General features: G+C 44.9%; 1 protein-coding gene across 1 annotated transcript in view; it reads right to left on the bottom strand.

The window, feature by feature from the left end:
- Positions 1-6486: 6486 nt before the first annotated feature.
- The window catches only part of LOC119166681 (uncharacterized), a 38942-nt gene continuing 26071 nt past the window's right edge, over positions 6487-19357 (bottom strand). The window contains exon 4 of the mRNA XM_037418000.2: positions 6487-6584. The gene's annotated coding sequence lies outside the window, so the exon portion shown is untranslated. The remainder of the gene's footprint in view (positions 6585-19357) is intronic.

The following is a 19357-nucleotide window of genomic DNA, read 5'->3' as shown; positions in this document are numbered from 1 at the left end:
TGGTACACGCTTGGGTGTCGTGCCCAGTTTTACGACAATACCCACAGTATGGTTGCCTTGTCCGAGCGCGGCATTCTGCAGCTATGTGACCGGTCTTGTCACACACAAAACATCGAGTGGAAGCCTTTGAAGTTGAATTACCGCCTTTTCCTGCAGGAGTGTTCTCCCCTTTGTCACGGAAAACAAGCAAGTTTGACTGTCGCTGAGCTTCTAAAAAATTGTCGGCCGCTTCCGCCATCTCTTCAAGCTTACGGCAGTTTTTCTCTCGCAAAAATAGCGCTACCTTATCATGACAGTTGTTTATAAATTGCTCCGCTACTATGAGATTCCGAACTGATGAGTATTCCTTTTCCGTTTTCGACATCTCAACCCATCTGTCGAAGAAGCTCGTTAGCCTCGTTGCGTACTGCACGCCTGTTTCCACATCTTGTGGCTTGCTGTTTCGGAATTTTTCACGGTAGCCCTCCGCCGTGAAACGAAATCGTTGCAGTAGCGCCAACTTTGTTTTGTCATAATCGAGAGCCTCTTCTGGCGACAGACGACCAAAGACCTTGAGAGCCTCCCCGCTCAAACACAAACTTAGGGCCGTGGCCCACTTGTCTTTTGGCCATTCTTGACCGGTAGCAACATTCTCAAACCTTTTTAGGTATGCGTCTAAGTCGTCCCGGTTCTCGTTAAACCCTGGCATGAAATTGTGAGGATTAATGGTAGGAGATGCTCGAACTGGTCGGCCTTGGTCAGCCATCACTGACTCTCTAACGCCTTCAGCCTGAGCGAGTTGAAGACGCAACTGTATAGTCTTCTGGTATTCCTCCTGAAGTCGCCGTTCTAACTCCATCTGCTCCATCTTCTCTTTCTTTGCTTCACGTTCTGCAGCCCTCTCTTCTCGGGCTCGAGACTCCCGTTCTTTTACCCAAGCCCTTAACTCAGCTCCCTCTAGCCCCATGCGCAACGCCAGTTCCGTTAAATCCGAATTCATCTTTGATCTGTCTTTTTTTTAGCAAAATATAACCAGGGAACAGTAATTGTTAATGCAATAAACGGCTTCGTCCTGTCGCCTTGGACGCCAATGTAACGAGCTGTATAGAGAGACAAAGCTCTAGACGAGACGCTCGTGTTTCTGTACGGAAACCTGCGATGACTCAATCGTCATCGGGCAGTAACGAGGCCGTTTATGCAATCACACAAAAAAATGTATTTTCAAAAAACATGAAATGTCTAATAATAAATGAAGTAAGGAAAAAAATATAACGTGCTTGGAATACTCGTGCGAGAATCACAAGGGCATAAAAACAGAAAGAGTTCACCGGAGAGGAAGGCGGTGGTCAAGTCCCGGCGGCAAACTCAACGCTGGGAAGGGACGGCCGACGCTTGGGTAGCCTGGTGAGTCCAATGACAGCCGCGGCCAAGAACGCGGCTCACTGCGGAGGTCGTTGACCTGGAGCACGCATGGCGTTTGCCTTGCCTATCTCGAACGCTGGCTGGCGCTCGCTGCCGTAAGTGCCGGATTCGCCTGGCGACGTTTCACCCACGGCAGGCCCGAACTGCAAGGACGGCTGGTATGGCCCCAGGTGGGAGCCCGCTGAGACCTCGAGTCCGCAACCCGACGGATCACTGCTCCCACGCCCTGGTTCTTCAACCTTGCTTCTTCCTTCTTCGCGCTAGATTCCAGAATTTTCTGGAATCTAGTGCGAAAGGTCTTTAACCTAGCAGCTGAGATGGGAGATCAGGAGAAGAAGGAATTTTTCGCCAGTGTGCGTAGGGTTTCCGCCACTCGGCGAAGCCTTTTCTCCTCAGTGATAAAGGAGAAGAAGAAAGTATGCGCCAGAGTGCGTAGGGTGTTTCCGCCGTGTCGTCGGCGAAGGTTTTGCCCTTAGCGACAAAGCAGGTAATGAAGAGGATTTCCACCTGAGGGGTGAAGACTCGTGCTACAAGCAGATTAGTGGGAGACTACCGCCAGAGAGCGAAGACGCGTCCTGCAATCGCAACGCATGGGAAGCCGACGTGTTACCGGCAAAGAAGTTTGGTGCTTGGAGATCGGCCAATTGAACACGCAAGGTTTCCTGGAAGAGAAACTGCGGGGGCACCGGAACGACAACAGCACTGGACTTTGAGTGAGTGATTCTCGGAAGAGTATCATTCAGACTTTTGTTCCAAGGACTCTGGACTGGATAAATTTTCGAACACTTTAGTCTTTAAGTGTCTTAGATGTTTGATGCATGCGTTTGCATTGTAGTGCGTATTGTTGTTTGTGTCCGTTGTTTCGAGTGGGGCTGATTGCACTGTGTAGTACGTTCTTCGATTGGTGACATATGGTATTCAACTATTGTCGAGTGTGCATATTTGTGTATCGTTTTGATCTGCCATAATTGAGAATATAATTTTGTTTTGATATCAACTCTCGGCTCTGACTTGTTTTTTGGGCCACAGCCGGCGTCCGCTGGCGCGCCAAATAGGACCATTTCTAAATTGTCCACGCTTTCGTGGTGCAGTTCGGGGGGCCGATACTTCGGTCCTTGGAATTAGCCCGGCGATCGCCTCCCTAATTAACGGGACCTGTGACAGTGGTCACCGCTATCATCATAATGATTTTTACAGCGGTAGCACCGGCAGTGACCCCTGGCGGCAGGCAAGCCTTGGTGGTGACGCGCAACAAAATAAAAATTGGCCCCGGATCTGCATGTGACACTGCAAGAGCGGTCAAAAGACGATAGTCTTGCGTCTGTGGTCAGTAAACGAAACGTTTATTTAATGTTCTGCGCAAGGAAATTGGTGCATGGTATTTTGAAGGCGATGCGTTAGTGCCTCGAGCGTGTAGGGGAGGCGAACGAGCGCATCTAGGCACATTAGACACGAGCGTCATCTGGCAGGTCGAAAACAAAGGAAGGCGTGCGTGCCCACGGAGAAAGATGCACGCCTGTCGCGAAAGTCATAAGGTGTAGAACGAAAAGCGATGCACAGGTGCCACCACCATGTGGTCTTAGCAAAGTGTTGGAAGCACGTACCTTCTTGAGCACCGCGTTGCGCTGTCAGAGCAGCGTGATAAACGCTATGGTCCTTAGAATTATTTGTGTGTGCCTTCTGTAGTGTAAAGGCACTCATACAAAACATCGACGTGTTGTTATGGTGCCTCAGATACGCGGAATAAATGCTTTTTATTTGACAATCGCACAAGTATGAATGCTGAATCTCGAGCAATATTTGTGGGTGCTGCGGTTGGGGTTGGCCGTGTGGTGCCGTTTGAGGTAATAGTAAGGGCGGACAAACAGACAATTGTACAGACAGACAGACAGACACACAGACAGACAGACAGACAGACAGACAGACAGACAGACAGACAGACAGACAGACTAAAAGTTTTCAGTCGAAGGTCATCTTTAATAATAAGCTCGTCTTTACGGCTGGTGGCGTTAGACGTGAATGGTTGCTCTCACGGCGTGTCCCCGGGGCATGGAACCGCGGGCCATCTGCCGGGGGCTCGCGCGGTGAGGCAAGCGTTAGTGACGCCGTCTTTTGTACGCTCTTGTGTTTGTTATGTGGGTACGTGCCGAGTATTAGTGTGTAAGGATGTTCTTGCATATTGATCACGATTGATGTTATAGGAATTCGGCTGACAATATCGTCTTTCTAAAGCAGTGAAATAAATGTGAGTGTTGTTTGGTTTCTTCCGACTGTGTCTGCTGCGTCCTTCAACTGAAAGAGTGTGGCGTGGCACTTGCTCAGCATTTCGAGACCCCACAACGCGTTGCCAGCTTCAGTTTTGAAGAGTTCTCTTTCGAGAGATTTCTTTGAATTGAAGGGTAAATTCTCAGCCTACGCTTAACCAAAACGTTGAGTTCACTGCAAAACTATGGTTTACTTTTATTACGCCTTCTCATCGGCACCCATGACGGAACAAATTGGTTTCTCAGCTCTAGGATCTTGTCTTTAAACATAGTCCACGGATCGTCTACTGAATATTCATTGGCAAGTGTTTTGAAAACATTGAAATATGCTTGCAATGCAGTGTTGATTCCTTGGACATTAGCCTTCGCGTAATTGTACATTCACCGACTCCTTTCACTGTAAGTACTCGTGTGTTTAATATTTATCTCACTATGAATACAGAGTAGAGACAAACGGAGCGTGAAAGGTCATTACCCAGAAAACAAGCTCTAATCTTTACGTGAACTGTCTTAATGGTAATCACGCGTCAACATTTTGCGACCGCGTTTCATACAGACGCCACAATGGTGCGTTCAATAATTGCGGCTTGGTCTATTGATAGTTTGGCCGCAAACGCGTAAGTCAGGTTACGATAAATGCTCGGAAACGAGCTCATAAAATGCTCATAAACTTTCCCACCAGTATGTGCCAATGATATGTGGGTTTGTGCCACAGGTGATTTACACTTGGTATCTACTCAGGAACGGTAAAAACACACATGGTGAAGAAAATCGAGGCTCTCGTTGCGTAGAAGAATGGATTTATTGACAATCAACTGCAGTCCGGCTCCGTGGGTTGCTGCAGCAGTGCGTGAGTCGAAGGCCAGTACTGATCGTCATCTGCGAAATTTTTCCAACAAACTCCCCGCGTGCTGAAGTCCTCGAGAAAGTTTGGTTCGAGTGGGTTTATATGTTTAACGGCCCGTGCGAAGATTGTTTCACCTGGCTAGTATCTTGCCTTGTCAACTCTTTTAATGCCTTAGCAATCATATGGACACTCTGGGCTGTTTTTTTTTGCCGCCAGTGTCGGTGTAATGCACTGTATATGTATACATATCTTTCTATAAAAATATTGGGTACCCAAATCACCTGTCGCACATACCCGCTTATCAGTTGCACTTGCCCGCTAGTGGGTATGTGTCACTGTCTGCCAGAAAGTGTTTGACCACGTACGTGACCGAATTGTGACGTTATTTGTGTGTTTGCCAGAGCGTCACATTGGTAAAACATGTTAACCTTGGTTAACTTTGGTTCACACCCAGTTAAGGTAGTGAACACGAGAACACCCAGACATACGTATATCGATAGATAAATAGATAGATAGATAGATAGATAGATAGATAGATAGATAGATAGATAGATAGATAGATAGATAGATAGATAGATAGATAGATAGATAGATAGATAGATAGATAGATAGATAGATAGACGCCAAGAAAGCGCATTGTTTGCAAAGTACGCAAAGAAATGCTCCTCATTCATCAGTGAAAATGTCATGAGCAAGTTGAAGTTTCAAAATCTGCATGCCACTACCACAATTTTATACACGTGTCCAGGCTTCGCCCTAAAGTCATGGCATATTAGCGCATGTAAAGAATGCCATATGGCTGAAATTTTTGGAAGCCCTCTATTACGGTGTCTCTCGTATGAGATCATCCTTTTGGGACATACCACTTTAGATCCTAATAAAATGAATTGCGAACTATTATTGAACATTGATGCGACGTTACCTATACTTCAGGACCTCTAGGTAAAAGATGTAGTTAGTAGTCATGCTGTTGATTTTCGGAGCTTGCTCGATATGAATGCCACAGAGTGGACACTTTGTTTCCTTTTTTGTCACGTGTCTTGCGATCAAATTTCAGAGCAAAAACAGAACAATAAGTCTGCTAAAATTATAATTGTACTTCGCATAAGTTCTGGAAAGGAAAGAGAAGTGCGACAAGTAGCGAGCAAATGTAGGTTGCAAAGGACTATGTCGACAAGTAGTCACCGTGGAGTCGTACTATGAGGATGAAGGAACTCTAAGAGGAAGAATAGTGTAAAGCACAATGCCAAACCATGGATAGTCATAACTACTAACCGTCAAGAGGAAGGTGAGTGATAACCTGTTGCTGAGACTTACCTATGCAGCAGTGACGTGGAGAATTACAGAAAAGGATTGACTTCAGTTGAGCCCAATGTAGGGAGGGGCAGAGAAGAAAATCATAGTGCAGTCATAAGGGACAATGAGATATCCGAGGGCATCAGGAAACAAGCACATGTTTATGAAATCTTAGTGAAAATTGGGAAGTAACGAAGTAACGATCTTAGTGAAAATTGGGAAGTAACGAACACGGACGGGAATCTCTTCACGTAGGGCCCCGCCGCGGTGGTCTAGTGGCTAAGGTACTCGGCTGCTGACCCGCAGGGCGCGGGTTCGAATCCCGGCTGCGGCGGCTGCATATCCGATGGAGGCGGAAATGTTGTAGGCCCGTGTGCTCAGATTTGGGTGCACGTTAAGGAACCCCAGGTGGTCTAAATTTCCGGAGCCCTCCACTACGGCGTCTCTCATAATCATATAGTGGTTTTGGGACGTTAAACCTCACATATCAATCAATCAATCTTCACGTAGGCAATTAGGCGTAACTGAGTGTATTTGGAAAAGCAAAGGGGACAAGGGGCGAGTAAAAGTTGAGTGTTCCGATGAAATCAAGAACTTTCTAAGATTGAATGTGCAATGTGTAAGCATGGCGAGTGAGCTTTCAGTTAAGCATCTAAAAATATACACACGAATTCCCTGTACGATAAATTATTAATTTTATTTCCTCCTTTCTCCTCATCCTCTTTTCGACCCGTGTTCCAGATACACATTCCATGTGCCTCTTGCAAGATTGTTGGCTGAAAGAGAAAAGTCAGTGTTTCAGTTCAGAGCTTTTTTCTAGCTGCAGCAACAGTTAATACTGACTACCTACATTGCATTTAGAGCATCAACATTGCGAAATTAGTGCGCAATTGATCTGCGAAAATTGATATATATATATATATATATATATATATATATATATATATATATATATATATATATATATATATATATATATATATATATATATATATATATATATATATATTTAAAGGAACGACAGAAACTAATACGCAAGAAGCCAATCAAGGAGCTACCACTGAGAGGGAAAGTACAATAATTCAGAATATCGCTTCAGAACAGGTACTCGACTTTTAGTGAGGAAACCAACCTTTGTGTAGATACAATGAATGGTAATCTGACGAGTATCATTACGGAGTGTGCAGTGGAAGTTGGAGGCAGGGTACTTATACAGGGCACTGGCAAGCTTTCCCAGGAAACGAAGAATCTAATTAAGAAGCGTCAAATCATGAAAGTCTCAAGTACAACAGACAAAATAGAACCACCAGAGCTTTCGAAGTTGATTATTAGGCGTATAGTATGCGATGTAAGAAGGTATAACACGGAGAGAATTGAACACGCTCTCAAAAACGGAAGAAGCGTCAAAGCGGTGAAGAGGAAACTTGGGATAGGCAAAAGTCGGATGTACGCACTAAGGGACAAAGAAGGCAAAATAACTACCAATATGGATAGGATAGTTAAAATAGCGGAGGAGTTTTACAGAGATCTCTACAGTAGCCGAGACAACCACGACCTTAATACTATAAAAACTAGCAGTAACCCAGATGGCACCCCACCAGTAATGATAGAAGTAAGAACAGCTTTGGAGAGCATGCAAAGAGGCAAAGCTGCTGGTGAGGATCAGGTAACATCAGATCTGCTGAAAGATGGAGGACAGATTGTGTTAAGAAAACTAGCCACGCTGTTTACGGGGTGTCTCCTGACGGGAAAAGTACCAGAGTCTAGGAAGAACGCTAACATCATCTTAATACATAAGAAACGAGATGACAAGGATTTGAAGAATTACCGGCCGATCAGCTTGCTCTCTGTAGTATACACGCTATTTACAAAGGTAATTGCTAACAGTGTAAAGAAAACATTAGAATTCAATCAGCCAAAGGAACATGCAGGATTTCGAACAAGCTACTCAACAATTGACCACATTCATACTATCAATCAGGTAATAGAGAAATGCTCAGAATATAACCGACCACTAGACATAGCCTTCATAGATTATGAGAAGGCGTTTGATTCAGTAGAAATATGAGCCGTCATGCAGACACTGCGGAATCAGGGCGTAGATGAAGTATATGTAAACATTCTGGAAGAAATCTACAGGGGATCAACTGCTACCATAGTGCTTCATAAAGAAAGCAACAGAATACCAATCAAGAAGGGTGTAAGGCAGAGGGACATAATCTCCCCAATGCTGTTTACCGCGTGCTTACAGGAGGTTTTCAGAAGCCTAGAAGGGGAACAGTTAGGGGTAAGAGTTAATGGAGAGTACCTTAGTAACCTGCGCTTCGCCGATGACATCGCATTGCTGAGTAACTCAGGGGACGAATTGCATTTCAGGATTACGGAGTTAGAGAAGGAGAGCAGAAAGGTGGTTCTTAACATAATCTGCAGAAAACGAAAGTAATGTGCAACAAACTCGGAAAAAAGCAGCACTTCGATATAGGTAAGAGTGCACTTCAAGTTGTAAAAGACCGTGTCTACTTAGGGCAGGTAATAACCTCAGAGCCAAACCACGAGATTGAAGTAACTAGAGGAATAAGAATGGGGTGGAGCACATTCGGCAAGCACTCTCAAATTATGACAGGTAGATTGCCACTATGTTTCAAGAGGAAGATATATAACAGCTGTATCTTGCCGGCACTTAGCTACGGAGCAGAAACCTGGAGACTTACAAAGGGGGTTCAGCTTAAATTGAAGACGACGCAGCGAGCGATGGAAAGAAAATGGTAGGTGTAACCTTAAGAGACAAGAAGAGAGCAGAGTGGATTAGGGGACAGACGGGGGTTTAGGATATCATAGTTGAAATAAAGAAGAGGAAATGGACATGGGCCGGGCATGTAGCGCGTAGACAAGGTAACCGCTGGTCATTAAGAGTAACTAACTGGACTCCCAGAGAAGGGAAGAGGGCTAGGGGGAGATAGAAGGTTAGGTGGGCAGATGAGATTAAGAAGTTTGTGGGTATAAATTGGCAGCAGCAAGAACAGGACCGGGTTAACTGGCAGAACATGGGAGAGGCCTTTGTCGTGCAGTGGACGTAGTCAGGCTTATGATGATATATAAATATATATAAATATACATATATAAATATATATATATATATATATATATATATATATATATATATATATATATATATATATATATATATATATATATACGGTAGAAAATGAGGTCGACAAACGTGCGAAAAAACACTAGTTTTACTAACGTTTCGGCAGGTGGGCCTGCCTTCGTCAGAGTGAATGGTTACACATGGAACACAGGGCACTTCTATAAGCCACTTCTTTGCGTATCACACGGCTAAGTCAATATCAGTAGTTTAAGAAACAAGATTATATATCACCAATGGTACGTGGCCATAGTGCATACACAGCTGAAAACACGTATCATTATACAATAGTGAATTGGCACGTGTTATATACCCTACAACTTGTGTGGAATGCAACAGGTCTGCAAAATAACAGACTGCGCACGCAGTACCTCACTTGGTCATACGTTCTGCTGGATAATCACAGACTAAAAGCATTCAGTAAACCTTTAAAAAAGAAAAAGAAGTCTGGAAAGATAAACAAAATCGCAAAGCAGGCAGAGCAAAATGAATGCGAGTAAAATGGTGAATCGACAAAGGCCACCTACATTATGTAGGTAATATTTGACAATAGGCCAACATCGTGCAAAGAATATACACTTGTCAGTAAAACAAAAAAGTGATTTACTAAGCCAATATGCAAGTAAGCGTACCCGGGCTCTCGTTCATGCCGGCAGATAGTGTTTTGAATTTATGAATTAAAAATGACTCTTTCACTTCGCGTTCATGGTGTGATTTAAAACCCGATTCCAGTATTGTAGCTATCATGTTACTGAATGAATGACCTGCCTCGGTGACATGCCTTGAAATCGGTAAGTTAGGAAGGGCATGCACATGAGCTTTATGATTATTGAAACGGTATCGAAAAGCAGTTTCAGTATGTACATGACAGATTGAGCATTCTAGCAAATATACGACATTTGCAGTATCACAAGTGAAACTGCCCTTAATTTTGAACTTGAAGTTCGTCGCAGTACTGGCTGCCAGTGTTGTTGTGGTCATGTGCGCACACACTTTACAGCGAGGATTTTTACAAGGACGGCAACCAAGCGTCTGGACGTTATTGCTCTGTCTGGTTTTAGAGGAAGTTAATAAATCTCGCAAATTTTTGCCTCGTCTGTACACAACACGTAGTGGTTCTGGAAACGCTTTTGCAAGGCGTTCGCTCTGCATAAGTATGATGTGGTGTTTACGAAAAATAGACGCGACGTTAGGTGCCGATGCGTTATGGGTTAAAACCAGGTTAACCTGTGAATGACTATTAGGATTTTTCTTGGGGATACAGAGTGCTGTACGGTCTTGTGCGTCGGCACGCCTTACTGCGTCATCGACTAACTTGGTCGGATATTTCTGTTTAAGAAGTGCAGTGCGTAGCTGGTTACAGTTATCATGAAAGTCAGACTGCTCAGAGCAAATTCGCTTAAAGCGTAAGACCTGGCTGTAAGGTATGCTGGATTTGCAGTGCCTTTTGTGGCTGCTTTGAAAGTGTAAATACCTCTGTCTGTCAGTCGGCTTGCGGTACAGTTTAGTGCTTAATTTTGCATTATCGAGACATACTGTGACATCGAGAAAGTTAATGGTCTCTGGTGAATATGTGTGCGAAAAGGATATGAAAGGGTGAGCATTATTAAAGTCCGAAATAAAATACAAAAGTTCCTCCTCTCCATGTGGCCAAATCATGAATATGTCATCAATAAATCTTTTATAATAAAAAGGTTTTAGCGAACGACCCGACAAGAATTTATTCTCAAGGAATCCCATAAATATATTCGCATAGCTTGGCCTGATCATAGTACCCATAGACGTACTACTTACTTGAACATAATGCACTCCATTGAATTCAAAGTTGTTGTACTGAAGAATCATTTCAAGCAGTATAGCTATAGTCGAGCTATCAATGGACTTGTCGAAGGCGGAGTGATCGATAATGCAAAATTAAGCACTAAACTGTACCGCAAGCCGACTGACAGACAGAGGTATTTACACTTTCAAAGCAGCCACAAAAGGCACTGCAAATCCAGCATACCTTACAGCTAGGCCTTACGCTTTAAGCGAATTTGCTCTGAGCAGTCTGACTTTGATAATAACTGTAACCAGCTACGCACTGCACTTCTTAAACAGAAATATCCGCCCAAGTTAGTCGATGACGCAGTAAGGCATGCCGACGCACAAGACCGTACAGCACTCTGTATCCCCAAGAAAAATCCTAATAGTCATTCACAGGTTAACCTGGTTTTAATCCATAACGCATCGGCACCTAACGTCGCGTCGTTTTTTCGTAAACACCACAACATACTTATGCAGAGCGAACGCCTTGCAGAAGCGTTTCCAGAACCACCACGTGTTGTGTACAGATGAGGCAAAAATTTGCGAGATTTATTAACTTCCTCTAAAACCAGACAGAGCAATAACGTCCAGACGCTTGGTTGCCGTCCTTGTAAAAAGCCCCGCTGTAAAGTGTGTGCGCACATGACCACAACAACAATGGCAGCCAGTACTGCGACGGACTTCAAGTTCAAAATTAAGGGCAGTTTCACTTGTGATAGCAAATGTCGTATATTTGCTAGAATGCTCAATCTGTCATGTACAATACATAGGTCATACTGAAACTGCTTTTCGATACCGTTTCAATAATCATAAAACTCAATTGCATGCCCTTCCTAACTTACCGATTTCAAGGCATGTCACCGAGGCAGGTCATTCATTCAGTAACATGATAGCTACAATACTGGAATCGGGTTTTAAATCACACCATGAACGCGAAGTAAAAGAGTCATTTTTAATTCATAAATTCAAAACACTATCTGCCGGCATCAACGAGAGCCCGGGTACGCTTACTTGCACATTGCCTTAGTAAATCGCTTTTTTGTTTTACTGACAAGTGTATATTTTTTGCAGGATGTTGGCCTATTGTCAAATATTACCTACATAATGTAGGTGGCTTTTGTCGCTTCACCATTTTACTCGCATTCATTTTGCTCTGCCTGCTCTGCGATTTTGTTTATCTTTCTAGACTTCTTTTTCTTTTTTAAAGGCTTACTGAATGCTTTAGGCTGTGATTATCCTGCAGAACGTATGACCAAGTGAGGTACTGCGTGCGCCGTCTGTTATTTTGCAGACCTGTTGCAGTCCACACAAGTTGTAGGGTACCTAACACGTGCCAATTCACTATTGTATAATGCTACGTGTTTTCAGCTGTATATGCACTATGGCCACGTACATTTGGTGATATAAAATCTTGTTTCTTAAACTACTGATAATGACTTAGCCGTGTGATACGCAAACAAGCGGCTTATATATGTGCCCTGTGTTCCATGTGTAACCATTCACTCTGACGAAGGCAGGCCCACCTGCCGAAACGTTAGTAAAACTAGTGTTTATTCGCACGTTTGTCGACCTCATTTTCTACCACATTTTCCACCGGATCCATTAAATTTCACCCCACCATATATATATATATATATATATATATATATATATATATATATATATATATATGATTGATTGATATGTGGGGTTTAACGTCCCAAAACCACCATATGATTATGAGAGACGCCGTAGTGGAGGGCTCCGGAAATTTCGACCACCTGGGGTTCTTTAACGTGCACCCAAATCTGAGCACACGGGCCTACAACATTTCCGCCTCCATCGGAAATGCAGCCGCCGCAGCCGGGATTCGAACCCGCGACCTGCGGGTCAGCAGCCGAGTACCTTAGCCACTAGACCACCACGGCGGGGCAATATATATATATATATATATATATATATATATATATATATATATATATATATATATATATATATATAAACGTTGCGAGGAAGGAAGCGCACTGGCTCCTTAGTATAAACGGAAGCGAAAAAGCACGACTAACGAGGAAACACTTTTATTAATCACAAACGTTTCGGCTGGTGGGCCAGCCTTCGTCAGTGTGCCATGTAATGCAGCTTTCGTAGCCATTATATACATTTCTAAAAATGTTTTGGGACATGCGCAATAGCAATCGGAAGTGATTCGACATGATTATACAAAAAGGCAAAATACATTTAGTGTGAAGATGCAATGCGTAAAGTAACATGGACACAGCGGTCACATCTTATCGTTATAGCGACATCAGTACGAGTAAAAGAGATTTTAAATATAAATATGGCGCATGGTGTGGAAAGCATTATGATAACCATGCGTGCAGATTGAAGCACATGAACGAGTGGTATACATACTAAAGATAAACAGGTAAACTAAGTTTGTTAAGCTGGGCACAAGGATGGTTCTGCCGAAAACAAAAATAACGAGTAAAATAACAGAAAATGAACTAGAAATCTCGGAAGGGTAAGAGACACCTTAAGTGGTGCAAGGTAGATTAGCGAGTGTGCCTGCGTGTTCGTTTATTCCAGAGTTTAGTGTACCGAACTTGTAGATTAGAAACGACTCGCGCATTTCCCGCTCATGATGTGAGCGGAAACCGGATTCCAGTACCGTTGCTTTATTATTGTCGAAAGAATGACCAGGCTCTGCTAGATGTTTCGATAGAGGCAGATTTGGAAGGGTTTTGACATCCGACTTATGATTATTAAACCGAGTTCTAAACGGTGTTTCTGTATGGCCAATATATTGTAGATTACAGATATCGCATTCGAGCATGTATACTAGTTGGAACTGTCACAATTTAGATTGCCCCTGATTGTTAACTGAAAGCCAGTGGATGAATTGATGACAGTTTGCGTAGTTACCATGTGCGCACACACCTTGCACCGCGACTCCCCTCAAGGAGCGCAGCCATTTTGTTTACGGGCAGCGAGCTTAGACGATGAAAGAAAATCACGGAGGTTACGTGCACGTCTGTACACTACTCTCGGTGGCTCTGCGAATACATTTTTAAGGCGCTTGCTTTGAGTTAATATGTTATGGTGTCGCTTCAAAATCGCGGTGACGTTTGGAGCTGACGTTGAATGGGTGAGCACAAGGTTAACCTGGGATGTACACAACGCCTTGGGGTCAGCGTTGAGCAGGTCAGTTCGGTTTAGTTTGTCAGCGCGTTTTATGGCGTCATCAAATATTCCCCGTGGATATTTACGTTGAATGAGCGAACGTTTCAGATCCTGGCAATTCGAAAGGAAATCTTCGTGGCTGGAACATATTCTTTTAAACCTATGAGCTTGGCTGTACGGTATCCCTGTTTTGCAATGTCGGACGTGACTGCTATGGAAATGGAGGAGTTGATGCCTATCAGTCGGTTTGCGAAAGAGATTTGTGGAGAGCCGTCCTTCGCTAGCTGTGACGGTAACGTCAAGAAAGTTTATTGTTGTTGATGAGTAATTATGGGTGAAAGTAATGACGGGTTGGGCATTTTTGAAATTCCTAATGAAGCTTAAGAGACTTGCTTCGCCATGTGGCCAAATTATGAAGATGTCATCGATGAAGCGTTTGTAGAAGCATGGCTTCAAAGGTGAATTCTCCATGAAGTTAGCTTCCAACAGGCCCATAAAGATATTTGCGTTGTTAGGACCTACTCTAGTGCCCATAGATGTCCCGTTTGTTTGAACGTAGTGCAAGTTATTGAATTTGAAGTTGTTTAGTTCTAAGATGAGCTTCTTGAGAGCACCAATGGTTTCACCATCAACTGGCTTGTCAAAGCAACAATAATCGTAAGCCTTGATGAGAGCGCAAATGCCATCGTCGTGTGGAATGTTTGTGTACAAGGACGAGGTGTCAAGTGTTACCAGAAAGTTATCGTCGGGAACAACTGGGTCTAAAATGTCTTTTAAGAAGTGCTTTGTGTCCTTTATAAATGACGAGAAAGTAGGTGGGATCCTGTTTATGAGGCTATCGAAAAACCTGGAGAAAAATTCAGTTACTGTTCCTATGCCAGAGATGATAGGGCGTCCGGGGTTATTTACTTTATGTATCTTGGGCAGAAGATAAAATCTACCTGCAACAGGGCTGAGTGGGACGAGTGACCGGGCTATCGTTTTATTGTTCTTTTCATTTTTTACAAGTTGTGCGAGTGCGTCCTGCAATTCGACCTTGTAGTCGTTTGTAGGATCGGTAGGGAGTGGTCTGTAAAAGTTTCGATCTGAGAGCTGCCTCTCAGCTTCACTTTTATAGTCACATTGATTAAGAATGACAATAGCGCCACCTTTGTCTGCCGGCTTGATTATGATGTCGGGGTTATTTGCTAGCTCTTCGAAAGCCCTTTTTTCTTTTGTTGATAGGTTATGTCGATGGGGAGCACGAGTTTTGTAAGAATCTATGACATCTTGTTGTACAGCCTTAATATATAGGTCTAAGCACCTATCACGTTGCGGTGGTGGGGTCCAGTGTCTCTGCTGAGGCAGTAGCAGCCCGCTTCTGTGGTCACTAGAGTGATCGTAAAAATATTCTTTAAGGCGCATATTTCGGGCGAAGTTGTGAAGGTCCTTAATGAGCTGAAACTCATTGAACCCACCGTTTGCTGGACAAAAACTAAGGCCCTTCGATGAACAAACTATCTGCGCGACTGAAAGCTTTGTTGAAGAAAGATTTATTACATTGTCTGGCAATGCTCTTTTATCGGCTGGATTTGCTCGAATATCATGGCTTGAGGAGGGGAGCATGTTGTCACGCATGTACTTCTTTTGTTTCATTGCACTTAGTTTCGCAACCTTATTTTGCTGGTAAGCTACTATTTGATCACACTATGGTGCAGATATCTGCGAAAGCAGAATCCTTTCTTTCTGAAACAGTTGTTTAGCGCGTGATTTGTTATGGATTATAACAATTCGTGTCAAATTTAGCGAAGCACTTTGTAAAACTTCTTGCCATCTCGCCTTGTGGTGAGAAGACAGCTCGGAAGTAGCTGCGTTTAGTCGCAGTTGTAACCCTTTGGGCACTTTGCACGAAGTTAGGTATGTTGATAACGTTGACGTTGATATATAACGTTGACGTTAATAACGATAACGCTGATATATATATATATATATATATATATATATATATATATATATATATATACATATATATATATATATATGTATTGTAGGGGGGAATTCGCAAGGCAATGACTAGTGAGACCATCGCTGAGTGCGAAGCGCGAGCGGTAGCACGAGCTGTAGACGCTGGATTGCCCGAGCATTTGTTTCCGTACCGGCTGTCTGCCTATTACCTGGCGTCGCTATAAACCCCCTTACAAAATGGTGGAAGTGTGCTGGGTACGCAAACCTGGAACTTCAAAGCCGGAAGCTGCCCACTGTATCAGCAATGCCTGATCAGACGACCGAGCAAGGCACCACCCAGCAAAGCACGGTCCAATCTCAACTGGTCATCGTGCCTACCACCCTGCACCAACGAGATCTGCCCTTCTTCAGCGGCACCAAGGACCAAGATGTGGAGGACTGGTTGCAGTTGTTTGAAAACGTGAGCGCCGCCAACAAGTGGGACGACCCCTCGTAATTGGAGTATGTCCCACTTTATCTCAAAGACGTCGCCAGTCTGTGGTTCACAAACCACCGTACTGAATTTATCACTTGGGCCGGTTTCAAGACCACCCTCGCAGCTGTGTTCGATCGCCCCGCAGTGCGCAAGCTGCGTGCTGAGCAGCGCCTACGCGGACGTGCACAAAGGCAGGGCGAAAACTTCACTAGCTATATTGAAGATGTAATCGATTTATGCCGGCGCTTCAACCCTGAGATGACTGAACATGACAAGATCAGGCATATCTTGAAAGGCATAGACGATGATGCCTATCAAATGTTGCTGGCAAAGGGCCCAAGTACCGTATCCGAACTTGTGACCTTGTGCCAGAGCTTGGAAGAGATTCGGAAACAACGTGCAGCAGTTCGGAGGTCGACGACTGCAGACGACTCTCTCGCTGCCCTGGCCGTCGGTGGTGACAGCTCCCTGCTGGAGCAGATAAAAGAATATATACGCGAAGAGGTCGCACGACAGCTTTCGTGTCTCTCGTATCTGCCGACCACCGAAGCACCAACGAACCGCCTAACGCCAACAATCAGACAGGCTATTCAGGAGCAGGTCTCCGAGGCGTTGCCATTACCTACGCCTGCCTCTCCACCAACGCCTGTTGCCGCGCCACTGACTTATGCGGCCGTCGCGGCAATGCCTCCATCTCGTCTGCCAATGTATACGCCACAACCTGTGTGACCGTCCACCGCGCCGTTTCCAGCTACACAGCAACACGCCGGAAATCCTTGGCGCACTGCCGATAACCGGCCCATATGTTACTTTTGCGGAATTCCAGGTCATGTTGCACGTCTATGTCGTGGGCGCTTCACAGTTAACACACCAAGATATCCTGACTATTCGTTTTGGCCTCCATACCACGCGCCTCACGTACCACCTGAAGTTCACGAACGCGATGCGCAAACTGCTTCCGGCGCCCGAACATTCGCTTCTAGACGTTCTACTTCCCGCTCGCCTTCACCTTCAACAATTCGTCGTTCTGTATTGCCTATGCGTCGACGACCCACCCCCATTCAGATGGAAAACTAACTGCCGCAGCTCCGGAGGTACGAGCTGCGTCATCGTCTAATCGTTTAAGTCCTCGCCCGTCACCCGCCAATCTTATCGATGTAATCGTCGAAGGTGTACGAACACTCGCACTCATCGATACCGGTGCCGCGATATTCGTGATTAGTCAAAGACTCTGCCGCTCTCTTCGTAAAGTGACGATGCTTTCTCCCGTGGTTTCTTTTAGTACTGCGAGCGCCCAACAAATTGAGCCCGTCGCGGCATGTACGGCAAAAGTGGTTATTCGAGACGTGTTGTATATCATTGAATTTAACGTGTTGGCTTCATGTTCCCACGATGTCATCCTAGGATGCGATTTTTTATCACGTCATCACGCCGTCGTGGACTGCGCTCGGACCGAAGTGGAGCTGTTACCGTTTCGTGATGCACCTTCTGTTGATGCGGCGGTATCTAGTGTGGCTAACCTTGTCGTCGCGACGGACATAGACCTTTCTCATTTCAGCGCCCAGTTTGTCCCTGCCCGCTGTGCTTCACTTTCTGACGCTACCGTCCTATTTACGCCATCAGACATCTTCGGTAGCCGCCACCACACATTGCTGCCATTCGCCGTTCTTGAGCTTTGTCAAGACATTACCGGGATATTTATTTCCAATCCCAACTCGTGCCCCCTCAGTTTGCGCCGCAACGAGACGCTCGGCCACATGCAGCTTATCGATGGAGGTACTATCGTGCCTGCCGATTTCTTCGACACCAAGCCGAATATGGAGCTGAACGCGTTGGTTCCTCACTTTGCCTCGAACAGCGTGTCTACCGATGCATTTCACCGTTCTATTGACAGCCATCTCACCCCGGCTCAACGAGAGCAGCTTGTTACCCTGCTGCACGAATTCAATCTTTCGTTTGACTTTCGCCAAGCGGTGCTAGGAAGAACGAACACCTTTGTGCCGACACACAATTGAACACACAATTGACACAGGAAAGAGTACTCCTTTGCGCCAGCGTCCTTATCGTGTGTCACCAGCAGAGCGTCGGGTAATTGCAGAACAAGTAGACGACATGCTACAGCGTGGAGTCATCAAGCCTTCTTGTAGTCCTTGGTCTTCCCCAGTTGTACTCGTCAAAAAAAAAGGATGGTTCAATCCGGTTCTGCGTAGACTACAGGCCCCTAAACAACATTACGAGGAAAGATGTTTACCCTCTTCCCCGCATAGACGACGCTCTCGATTGTCTCCAAGGTGCAGAATTTTTTTCCTCGCTTGACCTTCGCTCAAGTTATTGGCAGGTCCCAATGGCTGAGTCTGATCGTCCAAAAACGGCGTTTGTCACACCGGATGGCTTCTATGAATTTACCGTGTTGCCATTCGGACTCTGCAATGCGCCTGCCACATTCGAGCGAATGATGGACAGCATTTTACGCGGTCTCAAATGGAACATTTGCTTGTGCTATCTTGATGACGTAGTGGTTTTTTCACCCGATTTCACTTCGCATCTCACTCGTCTGCGTAAGATTCTACAGTGCCTTACAAATGCCAGGCTTCAGCTTAACCTGAAGAAGTGTCACTTCGAGGCTAAACAACTCACCATACTTGGTCATGTCGTCTCGAAAGCCGGCATTCTTCCCGACCCTGACAAGCTTCGTGCTGTTGCCGAATTTCCTAAGCCGACTACTGTTAAAGAACTACGGAGCTTTGTGGGCCTGTGCTCCTATTTTCGTCGCTTTGTCCGGAACTTTGCCTCCATCATCAGTTCACTCACCAAACTCCTTGCTGGCTCTGCAGATCTTTCAAATTGGACAGCAGCCTGTGACGAATCCATCACAACACTGCGCCAACCTCTTACCTCACCACCCGTACTGCGCCATTACGACCCTACTGCGCCAACCGAAGTACACACGAATGCAAGTGGCGTCGGCCTTGGTGCAGTACTCGCGCAACGCAAGCCAGGTTTTACGGAGTATGTGG

Source organism: Rhipicephalus microplus, unplaced genomic scaffold (assembly GCF_043290135.1).
Source record: "Rhipicephalus microplus isolate Deutch F79 unplaced genomic scaffold, USDA_Rmic scaffold_16, whole genome shotgun sequence".
Classification (NCBI taxonomy): domain Eukaryota; kingdom Metazoa; phylum Arthropoda; class Arachnida; order Ixodida; family Ixodidae; genus Rhipicephalus; species Rhipicephalus microplus.
Note: the sequence above shows the minus strand (reverse complement) of the source record. Positions and strands in the feature narration are given on the sequence as shown.